At 28.2% G+C, this 16,820-nt stretch overlaps 1 protein-coding gene across 1 annotated transcript in view; it reads right to left on the reverse strand.

The window, feature by feature from the left end:
• LOC145833862 (A disintegrin and metalloproteinase with thrombospondin motifs 4-like) overlaps window positions 1–16,179 on the reverse strand; it is a 41,127-nt gene extending 24,948 nt beyond the window's left edge. The window contains exon 1 of the mRNA XM_082941093.1: window positions 16,175–16,179. The gene's annotated coding sequence lies outside the window, so the exon portion shown is untranslated. The remainder of the gene's footprint in view (window positions 1–16,174) is intronic.
• Between the last annotated feature and the right edge of the window lie 641 nt (window positions 16,180–16,820).

The following is a 16,820-nucleotide window of genomic DNA, read 5'->3' on the forward strand; positions in this document are numbered from 1 at the left end:
CTATTGAATAAATAACTTTTTATTAAACTTTTCATTAAAAAAATTATATAAATATGTTATTTAAAGTTTAACTTACAATTTGATTTTTGATTTGTATATTGTTTATTATAGAGTAGGGTTTCACAAAATGAGCCAAGTGGCCCCCTTAGGGGCCATTAGATCATAATTTAAAACTTACACTAGATACTCTGGAGTTGATGATTATAAGCAAAAAAAGAAAAAAGGTCTTAGGCGTTTTTAATGGCATGTTTTTAAGAAATCTTCTTGGAGAGTCCAATATCTTATTTTTATTTCTTTAAAGCGGACCTTTTTTTAAAGTTGGAAAGCCCTGCAATGAAGTTCTTTATTTACTTGCATTTTTAATTGTTTTGTATTTTAAGTACGTAGAGCCAGAAAACAATGACCATATATGGTAGTGACCTCTCAAAACACTCAACCATAACCTAATGAGCGAATCGGAACTAGGGTTATTGAGGCATGGAAATTACAAAAAAAAATCATAAAATGTATATAAAATACATTGATTAGTGCTATAGATTAAGTAATATAATATTTGCTACTTCTTGTGTAGCTGAGAGAAATATCAACTGAACCTTTATTTGATTTGTATGTTATTGTAATTAATGTTTAAATATAAAGTTAATATTTGAACTTTATGTTTAATTGCTTTCAATACTTGAATAAAATTTAAACGTTAAACTGTTTATTAAGTCGTTTATAGTCTATTGATCACTAAAAGTTTTTATTTAAGCTTTATTTAATAGTTTTAAGTACTTTGAAGTAGATTTAAATATTTGAAGATTCTTAAATTTTTCATGGTTACTGCACTAAAACTTGTTTTACTATTAAGTTTGCACGTTTTCCAAGTAAATAATAAAAGTTTTATAAGTAACTTATTACTTCGAAATAGAGATTTTGTAATAGATTTTGTAGCTCTACTGTAAAATAGACACATTGTTTAAACTGTCTGATTTATATACAGTAGTCTCAAATAGAATCTAGTATTTATAAGATATTCATTAAATAAGGTAGGATTTAGTTATGATGAGTATTATAAATATATTAATTGTACACAAATCCATAACTTACAACCTTGACTTAGAGTAAGATTTTTTGTGAAGCACTTTAAAGTTTAAGCTATATACTCTAACAACAGAAAACTATTTAGGTTAAACTAAAAATATGTCATAAAGTTTCAATTGTTTCCATAAGGTATTTTATCTGAATATACAACTTTAAACATACAAAACACAAAATAAACTCATTTATAGTAAATTTTTTTAGTTTATAGAAAGTGTTTGAAGATATACGCAAGTTTTATACGAATATTAAAAACACTTCGCCGACTACTAGACAAAAACTTTTCGAATGATGAACAATTAACTATCTATATCTTTTACTGCATATCGTTTAACATTTTATTTAAGAAAATTTAGGGCATATGTTTGAAACATATTCAATTAAATGTTGAAGTAAGTATTTTAGTTTGATATTCAAATGCTGACTGTAAACTTAGCTTATATTTCATTTAAAGCACAAAAGAGAAGTTTAAAAATATTAACGTTTTAATTGATTTTTCTAAGAACATCACTACTTTCGTGGTGAAATATGCATTCAGGAACTTTAACAAATGCTTTCATTTTGTTCTAAACATATGTTATGAAATTTTGATAAATGAATACTGTCGTTCAGGGACGTCGCGTGGGGTGTTGCACTGCCGCAACTGCACCACCTGGAAATTTTGTAAGGAAAAAATTAAGTATCTATAATATTTTCGTTATTTTTTAGAACGAAATCTCTTTTAAAACTCCAATTTAGAAAACGACCATTTTGCCCACTTCACCGCCGCAAACTTTTAGCTGACTGCCGCAAATGAACTCAAAAAAGCAAAATTCTTCAAGAATTACCGCAAAATCAATATCTTGCGGTAAGTAAGCTAAGTTGAAAATTCCCTAAAACAGGACATGCTTAAGTATCATCTACATTCTACAAGCTATTTTCAACATAAAATAAAAACAAAGCTAAGCTACTGCAAAGGATTAAACTTGAGTTTATGTACTCACATGATTTTTTAAATTTAAACTTGTCATAAATTAAATATTTTGAATAAAAAATATAAGAAACTTAAATCACCAAAGTCTAAGAAATTCGATTTTTTATTTTAATCTGCATACATAAACTTAACTATAACTGATTATTGTAATCATAAAGTTAATAAAATATTTAATTAAATAATATTTAAATGTACAATTTGAGTTGTGAAAAAAATGTTAAGCAGTTTATTTTAAACTTCTAGTTTACTCTTACAGAAAATAATTTAGATTTATTTTAAATAAAAATTATTATTATTGAAACAGTCACATATTTAAATAAAGTAAATAGCCTTAACTTAAAATATTGGTCTGACCCCCCAAGAAACTTTGATTACTTAGAGTAGTTTAACATTTTAGTCTACTTTATATGACTTTTGGTATAATTTTTTCATAAACAAAGCAAAAATTTTAGATAGAATTGTTGAAACATGGTTGCCTTGCCTCATAATCAGGATAACTTAGAAATGTTAAAAAAACTCAAGATGACCCAAGATAAATTAAAACTGACCAAATTAGAAAATATTCAGGCTGACTAAAGCAGTTTTAGTTTTTTACTCTGAAATGACAAGTTTATTTAAAGTTAAAATATAAGTGTTTTACCCCTATGGCCACATGAAAATTAACTGTTATAATGTTATATATTTATTAATTATCTTTAAATTTCTTGAAAAGTTCTACAGCCTCACCAACTAAACTTTATAAAGTTGAGCTCCTGAGAAAAATGCTGTCATCAAAATGAAAAACAAATTAAATTTAAATACATAAAAGATACCCTTAAAAAACTATTGAATTTTAAACCTCCAACAGAAAAACATTAAGTTTAGAAAAAAAGTTAATTAAAATCTTAAAGTTTGTTGAAAAAAATTGTGCAAAATAGTGAGGGGAAAGGGGGGTGGGATGTATAGGCACTTTTTTACATGTTGTTCTTATTCTAAAATTTTCAGAAAGCTAATAGTTACTCTTTAATAAACTTGAATCTTCCAATTAAACTTTTAGATACAACCGGTCAGGCCAGAGATTACATTGATTTATTATACAAGGAGCAAACTAAAACAGCAAAAAAATACAATTTTAATGAAAACCTATATTCTCCATCATTTTTTAAGCAATTTTTATCAAACTTTTTCATCCTAATCTTTATGAAATTTTATACTTTTGTTGAAGAGAAGTGTTAAATTTTTAACTATCAATGTATATTTTTATATATACAAAAAAATATTACTTTTGTTATAACTTTTTTTTCTTAGTGTTTTAAATATCTATTTTAGCAAATTGTTTTATTTTATAAAAGAAACATCTAAAGATTTTGAGGCCAACTTATAAAAAAAGATATGGTTTTAGTGATTTGATTTATTTGTTGTTTGAGTTTATATTATATTAATAAGGACTCTTTTGTATCTCTGACTGTGAATTCCCATATCTCAAAAATTAATATGATTTTTTATATTGATAAAGAATGCCTTGCAGTTAAATTAAAACTGTATAAAATAATTTCAGTAAAATAATTTTAAAGTATATGTTAAGGGCATAAAAGGGGGGTAAAATACTTTTTTTTTAAACGCTGTTTTAGTTTGTGCCTCCTGTAAGGAACCTTTTGTTGCCTTCGACTTTGATCGGCTATATCTAAAAAAGTATTTTGAATTTTTAAAATCAGTAAAAAGCATCTTGTAGCTTAGTAAAACTTCATAAAATAAAATCAAATTGTGAAGAAAGTGTTTCATCCCCCAAAACCCTTAAAAGCAAAGCTTATCTTCAGGTGTAGCAAAAGTTCAGTTGTTTTCAAACTTGATAGTAAAAATATATTAAAAAAAATATTTTCATGTCCTTAAAGATTTTGATAAAATGAAACTCTTTGTTTTTAAACTTATTTTAATCTTTTTTTTAGCTATATTCAAGATTGCCACACACTCAGGGTACTCAGTGAAACTTAATGATATTTTAAGTTCTAAAAAATCTCAGGGAAACTCAGGGTATTTTGATTTTTTCTCAAAAACACATGGTGACTCAAGGCATTTCAAGGTCACTCAGGACAGTTTCTTTTGACTCAAAGAGTGGCAACCTTGCTTTTATTTAATTTTTTTTTAATATTGAAATTATTTATTAGTTTACTCTGTATAGTTAGAACAGTTTAAGAATTTCACAGTTATTGTTGGCAAAATATTTTACTGTTTATAATTCCTGTTTTCTTTTAGAACTTATAGAAACAGTGAAGAAGTGTTATCCTGTAGTTGAATGTAAATAGTTAGAAAGAGAACTGAAAACATTTTATTCACATGCATCAGGATGATTTAGTGAAAACACTGTTATATCTTGAAGAACATAACCTGACTAAAATATTTAACAAAACTACAAAGTTTCTTAGCACTTTGATAACTATTCCCATGAATAGTGTAGACGCTGAAAGAACATTTTCATCTTTGAAAAGTATAAAAACATTTTTGAGAAACACCATGGGTCAGTCAAGATTAAATTCTTTGAGTTTAATTTCGATTGGTAGGGACTTACTTAAAAACTGTACTAGTTTCAAAGAAGAGGTGATGGAGAAATTTATCAGCCAAAAGGAGAGAAGAATGAATTTTAGTTACAAAGGTGAAAAGTAAGAGTCTAAGTATTTATGTTTGCAAAGTTAGACTTTAGATTTAATTTTTCAGGTAGACATTCAGTGGTAACTATTTTCTGTACTAAGCAAGATTAGTTTTTCTTTAAAAAGTTGTAATTTGTAAATAAATTTTTCTTTGTTTGTAGACTTTTTAATTTACTTGCCAAGCTTCATTATGCATTCCTTTTTTTTGTTTAGTTAAAAATAAGTAAAAATATTATTTTTAGTTTGGTATTTAATCCAATATTTTTCAATTAAAGTTTTAGCTAAATTGAAATATTATTATAGTTGCTGTGTTTTTTATTATAATATAAGTTTCTTATATCTAAATTGTAAGCTACTTTTAGTTTTAACTTTAGAGCCTTTGTAAAACTTAATATTATTTAGTTTGCTTGTTTACTTTTGAGTTTTTTACTTATTTAATTTTTTTTTTATCATAAATGAATTTTAAATTTCTTTACTGAGTAATGTAAGTTGTTCTTTAAAAAAATTTCAATTTCTACACAATATTTTATTTGTTTGTAGACTTTTTCATTTACTTGCCAAGTATAATTAGACTTTTTTATTATTAAATATTAGTAAAACAATTATTAGTAGTTTGATATTTAATTAATCCAATATTTTTAAACTAAAGTTGAGGCTAAAAAAATATTATTGCAGTTGCTGTATTTTCTTATTATAATATTAATCTGTTTAATCTAAATTGTAAGTTAGAGATTTCGTAAAATTTGATAGTTATGAGCTTGCTTATTTTACTTTTGTGTTTTTAACTTAGTAGTCAAGCTGTTTTTTTTTTTCAAACATAAATATTTTAATTAGTTATAAGTTGATACTCGTTTATTTTTTTTTCATTTTTCATCAGTAAATAAGCAATTATTTTCTACTGAGTTTTAATAAATTGTACTTAAAATAAACTTGCAGTTTGTACATACATTTTTTTGTTTGTTTGTAAACTTTTTAATGTTCTTGCCAAGTCTAATAAGAAATTTCTTTTTTTTTTGTTAAGTTAAGTATTAGTAAAATAACCATTCTTAGTATTATGTTTAATCAAATATTTTTTAAATTAAGTTGAGGCAATAAAAAAACTATTGAAGTTGCTGTGTTTTTCAATATAATAAAAATTTGTTTTGTCCAATTTTTTTTCTACTGTTAGTTTAAATTTTAAAGCCTTCTTAAAAATAAATACTCATAAGTAAGCTAACATTTTTTGAGTCTTGTAAATTACTTAAAGTAATTTTTTTCTTATATTCTTATATTTACTTAAAATTTCAAAGTATTTACCTTTTTTTTAAAGTTATTTTCTTACATAATTTTTTTTTGAAAAAATAAATGTTTTATTTCTAAACAAAATTTCCCAGGTTACATTAGCAATTTAATGTAATTGTTGTAGAAAAAAGTCTTTATTTAAGATAAAAAAGAGTTTTAAAGTAGGGGATTTTTTTTCTAAATTCTGCACCACCTAAAAAAAATACCAGGCGACGCCACTGCTGTCGTTATAGTAAAAGCTATTCCGACAGTAAGTTTTCTTTATTGAAATGATAAATGCTTCTCTGTGTTAAACAAGTTAATACAGTTGCACGAAGTTCTGTAAAAAAAATATAACTACTGCAAAAAAAATAGAAGATAAGTAGGCGGATTTGTGCAGTTAATAAAGATAAGCCACAGTTAATAAAGTTAAATACTTAATATTAGATACAATATATGTTATATAATCCGAATGTTATAAATTAAAAAACAAAAGTAAATAAGTTAGAACTAGTTTATAATTTTGTTTTTTTCTACAATCAAATTTAAATTAAAATACTACGTAATGCGTTCAATTGCAGTTTAAGATGTTTACTATAAATCTGTATAAAATAGGAGTATTACAAAATCTTTTTTATTTTAGTGATGATTAAAATTGAATTACATTAAAAGTAGAGTAACATAAAATAAAAAACAAATTACTTAAATTAAGTCTTCCAGCTCCATGCACCTGACTTGAACCGTGTCTTGAGAGCGCGGTTGGAACACGGTTTTAATTGGAGTTCTGTTTTTCAGCTGAACTCCGCATTTTTGATTGTTTAAAAAGTTCCTGAAAGGTTTGTGCAGTTCAAAAGTTAAATCTAAAAGTTTCCTAGCTTTAAAAATTACACTAAAGTCATTGAAACACTTTTTAATTGAAGAGTTTTAATATATATACATATCGTAAGTAATCATTCAACTTAATTCTTATAGTAACAAAGTTATGGGTAACTGTCAAATTTGCATGAGAGCACAAAATTGCACGAATATACTTTTGCACGAAGACACTTTTGCACAAAGACATTTTTGAATGAATAGACAATTTTGCACGGAAACGTTTTTGATTGGGTTAGTTTGTTTTTGTTTTTCATTTAATTTTACTATTAATTTCTTTTTTTTTATTAATTTAAATTATTTATTTCTTTTTTACCATCACTGTTACCCCTATTCTCGGTCGTAACTATTTTTTTAAATATTTTTATTTCTTTTAATATTTTTCTATCACTGTTACCCCTAACCCTTACTTTTCCTCGGTCGGTAGCTTTTTTTTTTAGTTTTTTTATTAATTTATCTTTTTGTTTTTTAATTTTCTTATTTTATATTTATACTTTTTTCTGTTAGTTTTTTACTCCGATGCAGAAATGTAACCCTTTCAAAATTTGTTTTTGGTGCAAAATTGTCTTCGTGCAATTTTGTTTCTCTGTGCAATTCCGGCCTTCGTGTAAATTTGACTTCGTGCAAAAGTATCTTCGTTCAATTTTGTTCTAGTGCAATTTAGTAACCTTGTGTAATTTTGTATTCGTGCAACTTTGACCCGTTCCCTAAAATTAAATATTTAGTATTTAAGCATAGAATTTTTTTAAGACAATTAGTTTAGAACAAAAGAAAACTAAATGAACCTATTAATCAAAAACTATTTAGTACGAAAACATATTTAAAATCTATGTAATGGTATGTAGAAAAATTTTAGTAATTAAGTTTTTTATTTAATTTAAATAGTTTAATGTTTTAAGAATTTAAAATAACGTACTTTTATTATATTTAAAACATGTGGTAAAAATTCAATAGTTATGTTAATAGTTTATAAACAGTTGTCAAATTGGCTTTTATTTTTTTGAAACAAATGTTTTAAAAAGAAAAGCATAGAAAATATCAAAATCAATATGTTAATCATTTTATTGAAAGATGTGTACAATTTGACGGTATGAAGTATAAATGAAAAACAAATCCTTTTAGAATCAAGATTATGTATTGAACGCTTTTTTATTGGAGCTGATATAGTAGGCAGAAACTAATTGTCCTAAAATTTGTCGTCATGTTCCTCGCTTTCGTGAGTGGCTGCACTTCTTGCTGTTTCAAAACTGCCATTAAACGACAAAAAACCATTGGGAACACCATTTGTGGTTAGTTAGTTAGTTGAGTTTAAGGATTATTTGGTGGTACTTGAGACAAGTGACCATATTGACAGTCTCACAACAACTGTGCTTTTTAAATTTTAAAACTGTGCTAATTTTTAAATTTAAGCAGCTTATTTAATCCCTTGCTAGAGATTAGGAGAGAACAATTAATGTCGATACCGTGGATCAACAGTTGTTGTGACTAACAACAAGCTGTTATCATAAAGATTTAGGTGTTAGCTGCTATTTGTAATATACAAAAAACCCTCTTCTATATTTTCTGCCAAGGTTGCTAAAGTTGAACCCTTTTGAAATATTGGGCTATTCGCTAAAATATTAAAATAATCATGCGGAAATTTCCGCTACTGCGTAACTACGCTACTGCGTAACTATGTAAAAAGGTTTAAGAAGTTAAAAAATGAAATAGATGGCGTCAAATAGTTAGCTACGTAGTACTGGATCTTTTTTTTAATTTTTATACTCCTTACAAAACTTTTTTTTTTTCCTTAAATTTTAAATATATTTCTTTTTTTATCTTTCTAATATAATCTGTAGTAAGAAAAAATTATATTTTTTATTTAATTAATAGTCTTTATTCTATACGTTTTTTTCTTTTATTGACGCAAATCTTATAAAAATATTTTTATTCTAGACATGAAGAAATAAATGCTTTAAAAGCTACTATAATAAAATTATTTGCTTTTATTTTTATAAATTTTCTAAAACTCTCAACCAACGGGAAAATTACATTACACAAAAGTAAAGACTTGTAAAATAAGCAATAATTATAAAGTTTCACAGCAAGCAAAGCAAGACAATTCAAAAGGTAAATTCGGACCACTTCTCCATTCATTCTTCTCAATGTCGTATACCTCAACTTCATTTGTTAAATTTAAGCAGTTTTCAGTGTAGTTACAATCCTTAAATCCTCCAATCGCATATACTTTCGAATTGATGACGCAGCAACCAAAACAATGGCGCGCAATGTTCATCGGAGCAACGAAAGTGAACTCATTCGTGACGCTCGAGTAAACTTCAACCGAAGAAACGTTGTACAGTCTGTTTTTGCCTCCGATAACAAAGAGTTTTTTGCGGTGAGCAACAGTGCTGTGCCCGCAACGTTTTGTTATCAGCTTCAAATTGCTTGTCGTCCATTTGTTTGTTTTCAGGTCAAATGTCTCTATCGAGTCATAGCATGTTAATATGGAGTTTGAGGAGTCCAAACCGCCGACGGCCCAGATTTTTCCTTGAAAATAAGTCAGAGTAAATAGGCATCTTCTCTTATTCATGCTAGAAACTTCAGTCCATTCGCGAGATTCAAAGCTGTAAATTTCGCATTTGTTCAAGGCTTCAAAGTTTATTTGATCACCCCCGCCGACAAAAACACAATCTGCAAAAGAACATATTCCGAAACTTTGCCTTTTGTTGTGCATGGAAGGAAATGTGTGAGTGGGTAGTTGCTCTCCAACAGGCAATATCTCAGTGTCAACTAACTCCCGCCTGTTATGGCCGCCTAACAAGTACATTTGATTTCCTTTTACAATGCATTGATGTTCACGTCTAGCTGTTTTCTCATTTTTAAAACAAGCCTGTATGCGTAGTTTTTTATCCATTTGCAAAACACATTCATTGAGAGCATATTTAGCTGTAATTCCTCCGCTAATGTATATATAACTATTAACTTCATTGCTTTCTGCATCTGTAAAACTTCAAGCGTTAATAACAGTTAAACAAAATTATACTAAACATTATAGAAATAAAAAGTCATCGAAATGTCATCATATCCTAAACTTTTATGTGTCCTGACACAAGCTCCATATTTGTTAAAACAAGACAATTGGATCAAATACTAAGACCCGAATATCGTTTTCTTGTTAAAATATGTCAGTTAGTCGTAACCGTTGGATTTTGAACTTTCTTGCAGCGCATACAAAAGTTCAGTCTATAATTCCGATATCTTTCGTTGATGTTTTCTTTTTGATCTGATCACAAACGAGCAAATCAACCAACTTGGGAAAATGTGTTTAATTAGACAAGGTGTCGTCACTTGATCATACCAGCAAACAGTAGCTTCGTGGTAAGACATCAAAACTATTTTTAGACTTAGGAATAAAGACTATTTCGTTTAAAAAAATTGAAAATTTTCAATTAATACAAAAATATTTATGGTTACTTACTATTGCAATAAAAAATTCTTACAATGTATTCTTAAATTAAAAAAACAAGGTAATTTAAGCATAGTATCAATACTAGTATACAGTACAATGTATAATACTTTAATATAAAATAATACCTTTGTCGTGAGTGTTATCAAATGATGTTTCTCCGCTCTTTTTTACCGGACTTGCCACTACTTCTTTTACTTTGTTTGTTACTTCAAGATGATCCAACAACTCTTCATTTTTTGACTGCAAATTTTGGTAACTTTCTTTCATGCATTCTGCCTGGTTTTGAGCTGCTTTCAAAGATTTTTGTAAAATTCTTAGTTGAATATTTAGTTCATCGTTGGTTGCTTTTAACGCCTCGTTTTCAGTACGGAGCTTTACAATTTTACTCAACATCAAATCATTTACTTTTACATCGTGCTCATGAAGTTCATTCATATTTTTTTCAACTTCTTCAAAAAGTCCTTCGTGAAGTAATTTTTTATTCAAGCTTGAGTTCACGTTGTACTCAAGGATTTTGTTTTTTCCATCTTCATTGTTAGTCCCTTCAAAAGTGTCTTAATTTAATGCAAAAAAGTAGTTAATTAGACAATGAAAAAATAAGTATTAAGAAATCCTAATTTATTACTTCCTTTTTTAAGACATAGGCCAAGTTATTTTGTATGGTAAAAAAATACTGATCTACAGGATTCACAAGTTAGAATTATACTCGGATTTTCCTAAATTGAAACCAAGGCGGTTCTAGATTATTATACTGTAGATCCAGCCGGTTGCAGTAGTTTTAAACTCATCAAGTAAACTTTGCTAATTTTAACTAATTATGTATATATATTATCAACTGTTGTTTTGTTGTAACTTATTAAGTAATTAGCAATTTTAATAAATGTTTTACAGAACTTTGAATCAAATGAGTTGAGTTTAGTTGTTTTAAGAACGAAAAAAAAAAACATATTAGAAACAGAAAATAAAAGTTTTTTGAATATAAATAAATTAAGGCAAACTTACTGAAAATCATTGAATAAAATATTTTAGAATTTAACTACATTTTATATTTTTGTAAATTTTACAACAACGAGAAAATATATATATTTTTATTTTTAGTTATTTTTTATAAAAGTTTCTAAAACAGTGAATCTATTAATGTACTAAGCTTATGTTTAACAAAGGTAGTTTTATATTAATGTAAGAATATTATTAATTCAGTAATTTTGTCCTAACAAAGTATAAAACGTTAATCTTCATCTTTTTATCTAATTTCATCTGGATCTTATTGTGAATTTAAAATGTTGATCGAGTAGATCACTAGTACTAACAAATAAAAAATTTAACCAAAGTAAAAAAACCTTTATTTATTATTGCTTCAATGTTTTTGATAGCATCTTCTCCATTTCTTTCATCAACTTCATCACGTTCGACTAATTTTGACTCTTCTTCTTCATTCACGTGTTCTTTTTCATTCAACAATCTTCTTATCTTAGCCAACAACAAATTGTTTGTTTGTTTTAGCTTACTGCTCTTTTCAAGAACGTCTTTGATTTCTTTCTGGAAACCTTTCAAAAAGAGCTTGCACGTCCTGTAGCTTTCTTGTATGTTTTTGAATGCTGCCTTAAGACTAGTGTTTTCTTTGTCTAGCTTTTTGATGATTTTTATCATCATTATCTTCTTTTCTTCTTCATGATTACGTATATCTTCAAAAAAGTTTATAGTTTCGCTTGAACAGTCACTGTAGTCTAGATCTTGATATACATCGAAGTGAATTTTCTTCAGTTCATTTTCCCTACATTCAGCTCTGCATTTGGGACATTTATTGTCATTATCTCTTTTTAATCTTGATATGCAGTTTTTGTGAAAGGCATGACAACACGGTGTGACAGAAACTTCTGCGTTTGCTGTGAGTAATCTATCGAGGCATATACAGCACTGGTACTCCATTTAGTAGAACGGTTTGTTTTTGAATTTTTAAACTGTAAAATATGTTTTATATAATTTAGTGTAAACTTAAACTCTTTAAATTGTCTCAAACATGTTTGAGATCAATGATAACGCAAAACATAGATGATATAGTTAGATTTTGTTAATAAACAATAATAATAAACAAAGCTAGTTAAAGATAGAGTGATTGAGATAGAGTATGCTGTAAAAGAATAGCTTTTAAGGTCATAGATAAGTGTACAACCAGAATTATTAATTAAAATTATATTTTAAATTTAAGTTAAACTAAATGCTAATATTTAATAAAGTTTAGGGCTACTTCGTATAAAACTAGACATGACACGAATAAACATAGTGTATTAAAATCATTTGCAAATACTGATAAATATAGAAAGAACATCTTAATTTAAAAATCACTTTAAATGAGGTCAAAACTTTTATACATGATTTAATCTAAAAGGAATATTGTTTAATAATGTATAAAATGGAATAAAATTTAACTATTAAGAAAACAAAAAGAAATTACAAAAATTATAAATACAAAAAAGTACTTTATATAAACATCTACTATGGAACAAATATTTATTGAGCAGGCTGTGGCTATAATGCCCCCACCACTCTCTGTGGCTGTTTTATATTACATTGTTTATTGAAATACAAAAACGCTTGGTCTAAGGACCTGGTGCACGAGATAACCTTTCGGTTATCGAGTCATAAACCAGAACAGTTTAATGTCATGTCCAGGACATATGAAGCAATGTTCTTAATTTTATCAGTATAATATCATAATTTTTAACATACTCTTTAATTTATCATTATCTTAACTTGTATGAGTATAATACCTTGCGAGTTTTCTCTTAAACGCTAGGATGAACAAGAAAATAAACTCAAAACATTCCATTAAACTTAAACAGTTATTGTATAAGTATTTACCTAGTTTAACTATGTTTTGTGTTACAGACTTTATCATTCTTGTAATTAGTTTGTGAATAAACTCAACCAAGAAAGATATATTTATTTATGATAAAGTCAAGCTGAATTGAATCAACAATGCCTGTGATTAAATGCCACCTTGAGAGTTGCACATATGAAACACCAGACGTCGATTCTTCTGTAGTTGCCTCTTTGCTTATCATTCACAACAATGTTCACATTAGTGCAAATTTTTTAAAACCAAAGCCTCCAAAGATGGACCGTCCTCGAATAGGGACAGACTGCAATGAAGAGGGTTGGAACATATTTGTACAAAAGTGGACTATTTTTAAAGATAGCATAGAGATGACAGATGTAGAAAAACGCCGTCAACTGTACCAGTGCTGTGAGGAAGATCTAGGGGATGCTATTCTGAAGGGACATGGAGATGTAGTTAATTTAAGTGAGCAAGAGCTTTTAAGGAGGATCAAGCAGCTTGCAGTTATTCCTGTTTCAGTTGTTGTACGACGATCAGACTTTCTTAGTGCAAGACAGGATTTGACTGAAAATACTAGATCATTTGCCGCCCGCTTAAAGGGAAAAGCCAGTACATGCTCGTACACATGTAAATGCCCAAAGGATGGCTGTAATCAAATGATAGATTTTACAGACATAATCCTAAAAGATGTCATGGTAACAGGTTTAGTGGATGAGGATATCCGTAAAGAGGTACTAGGATGGGAAAATCTAGATGAAAGAAATGTCAATGAGACAATCGGTTTTATTGAAGGCAAAGAGATGGCACGTGATGCAATGTCGAAACCTGCTGTTACAGCCTCAGTTTTCTCATACAAATCCTCAAAGAAAACCACACAAAAACCAAATGGTAAAATACCCTGTGGCATATGTAATAAATCAACTGATAAATTTGTTTGGAGCAGTAAAAGTATGAGGTATGTTGAGTGTTTTGCCTGCAAACAATGTTGGATAAAGTCCCGTAAAAAAGTTTATCAAAGTCACCAAAATTATGCTGATGAGTCAAATGCACTTGTAGTTGGTGGATTGTATACACAAAACTTTGATAACTTTTGCAGCCAAGGTCGTAGGAAAAATATGTTCGAGCGTAAAAACGTCAAGAAGAAAAAGGAGGTACAGGGACAGAAAAATGTATTTCTACACACTGGATGGCGACGAAATCGCGAAAATCCCAAAGCAATCCTCACCTACCTCCAAATGATAAGAAGTCATTACCTTACGTCAGAAAGAGTGTTATGACTTACAATAACCCGCAGATCTCAAAAATGTGGCGTGACATTTGGAATAAAAAGAAAGAATCTCTCAGTATTCGTTTTGTTAAGTCTCTGGAAAATATAAGTGAGAACACAAAATCTTTGCCACCTTTGAATTGCGGTGATCATGTCGTGATACTAAATCGAACAGGTAACTTTCCTAGCAAGTGGGGGAATAGTGGAGTGGTGGTGGAAGTGAAGGACTGCCATCAATGTGTTGTCAAAGTTGATTGATCAGGTCGCTTAACTGCTCAAAATCGTAAGTTTCTGAGAAGATTTACCCCTCCTGTTTGCAAATCTCTAAGTAGTATCCCTTATCTGAGAAAGGCAAACATACAACTGTAAAAGTTTGTCTTTTCTGTAAGGTTGAGAAAAAGATGTCAAGAAAAGTTTTAATGTTCCATGTTTTTATAGAAAGAAGATTCTTTTTGTGAAGCATGGTGTAATTTCCTTCTGTACTAATGGTTTTCTTCGAAATTGATGTTGAACTGGAATGGCTCGGATTTGCTTTGATCTGTATTTTCTTGACTTATATTTTCTACAGAAAAGCAAACAGACAGCCAAAGTTTACTGCGAACAACAATGTGTTCGGGATGAGTGTGTGAAATTATCGGATTATTTGCAGCGTTTCCTTGTAAGACTTTACGATGCTTTTTAAAAGCTTCATGCCACCGATGTTGCTGATATTCAATTATTGTCAAGTTGGAATGTTCACTGTAAATTAATGTTTTATGGTCTAATGAATGAGTTTCAGTCCAATGGTAACGTCCTAAAGTTTGTAGTTGACTTTGCAGCAGACTAGTCTAACAGCCATCTGTTCAAAGTGATCTTGGATGAGGACGCAGAGATTGAATTTCAAAAATTCGAAACTGTTGGTTGGTATCGAGTATTTGGAAAATAAGTGTAGCAGTATTTCGTCAGTGTTCAATGCTATCAGTAATGCACCTTCTACTTTGTTTAAAGTCGAAAATATGATAAAAATGTTAATCAGCAAATGAAGTGAAGTTTCAAGATTGTTAGATGAATGACGTGTGGTTTCGTTCTTCAAAGTTGAAAAGTTCAAATCGCTGAAGCAATTAAGTTTTTGAATGTTTGTATTCAGCAAAGTGAAAAAAAAAGTTAAGATTAAGTCTCAAATTTTTGTTACATTTTGTTTGTTTTAACAAATCATTTAATAGTGAACTAAGTTAATCGTAATTTTTTAAATGTTTTGTCTTTTTGAGTTTAGTTTCGTTGAATTTTAGACCTGAAAAATGTGTTTAAGTTGTAACTAATTGTTTTAAAATAATTTTGTTTCGCTAGGTAAATTTACCATTTTATCTCCTTCGTAGATAAAATCTGGGGGGAGATGTATAAGTATTTACCTAGTTTAACTATGTTTTGTGTTACAGACTTGATCATTCTTGTAATTAGTTTGTGAATAAACTCAACCAAGAAAGATATATTTATTTAGTTATCAAATACAGCTTGATATCCCTGCATACTACCTTTTCTTCTACTATTGAAAAAGAATATTTACTCTACTTCTTTTTTGCTTTTTTGTTTGAAAATAAACACTACCCTACCTGGGAACGGGTCTAAATTGCACGAAGACTATATTGCACGAGAACCCTAAATTGTAAGAGGTGCACAAAATTGAACAAAGCCAAATTTGCACGAAGCCAAATTTGTACGAGTAACAAAATTGCACTGAGACGATTTTGCACCAAGGGTTAAATTTGCAATAGTTACATTTTTGCACGACAGTAAAAAATTACAGAAAAATTAAATAAATAAAAATCAGAGAAAAATAACTGAAAACTAATTAAAAAAAAAAGAATTTACTATCATCATTTATTTTTTAAGACCTTATTTTTTGTCTAGTTATAAGGAACAAAGTTTTTGGGCTACTGAAATAGTAAACTTACAAGGGTACTTGAATGGTTACAACATATTATATCTATACAAATAACCATAACTAACAGGGTTGCCACATATTTTTTCAAAAATTTTTCCAAGTTTTTTTAAATTATTCCAGGTTTTTTGAAGTACACATTTTTGGTATATTTTTAGTTTAAAGTTAAGTTTAAGGTAAGAAACTGTGTTAGTGAGTATAAAAATATTAAAAAGATACTGTAAAGCTACTTTAAATATGTTTTTGAATAAAAAAAAATTGATGATGACAAAATTTTTTATTTATATTATAAGTTTTTTTGGGTCAAATTGAAATTTTACTACTGAACATGTGAAAGTTTTAAAATTTCAGGTTTTTCCAGGTTTTTTTTGCCTAAATTTTCTAAATTTGTCAAGGTTTCCAGGTTAAGTGGTAACCCAGAATTAAACTTAAACTTAACTTATACTAAATGCCACTCTGTTTGCTACTTATACAAACTAAGGATGACAACTAGTGGTTGTATTTTATACTAAAGAAGAAATACACAATCTAACAA

Source organism: Thalia democratica, chromosome 4 (genome assembly GCF_965202585.1).
Source record: "Thalia democratica chromosome 4, ktThaDemo2.hap1.1, whole genome shotgun sequence".
NCBI lineage: Eukaryota > Metazoa > Chordata > Thaliacea > Salpida > Salpidae > Thalia > Thalia democratica.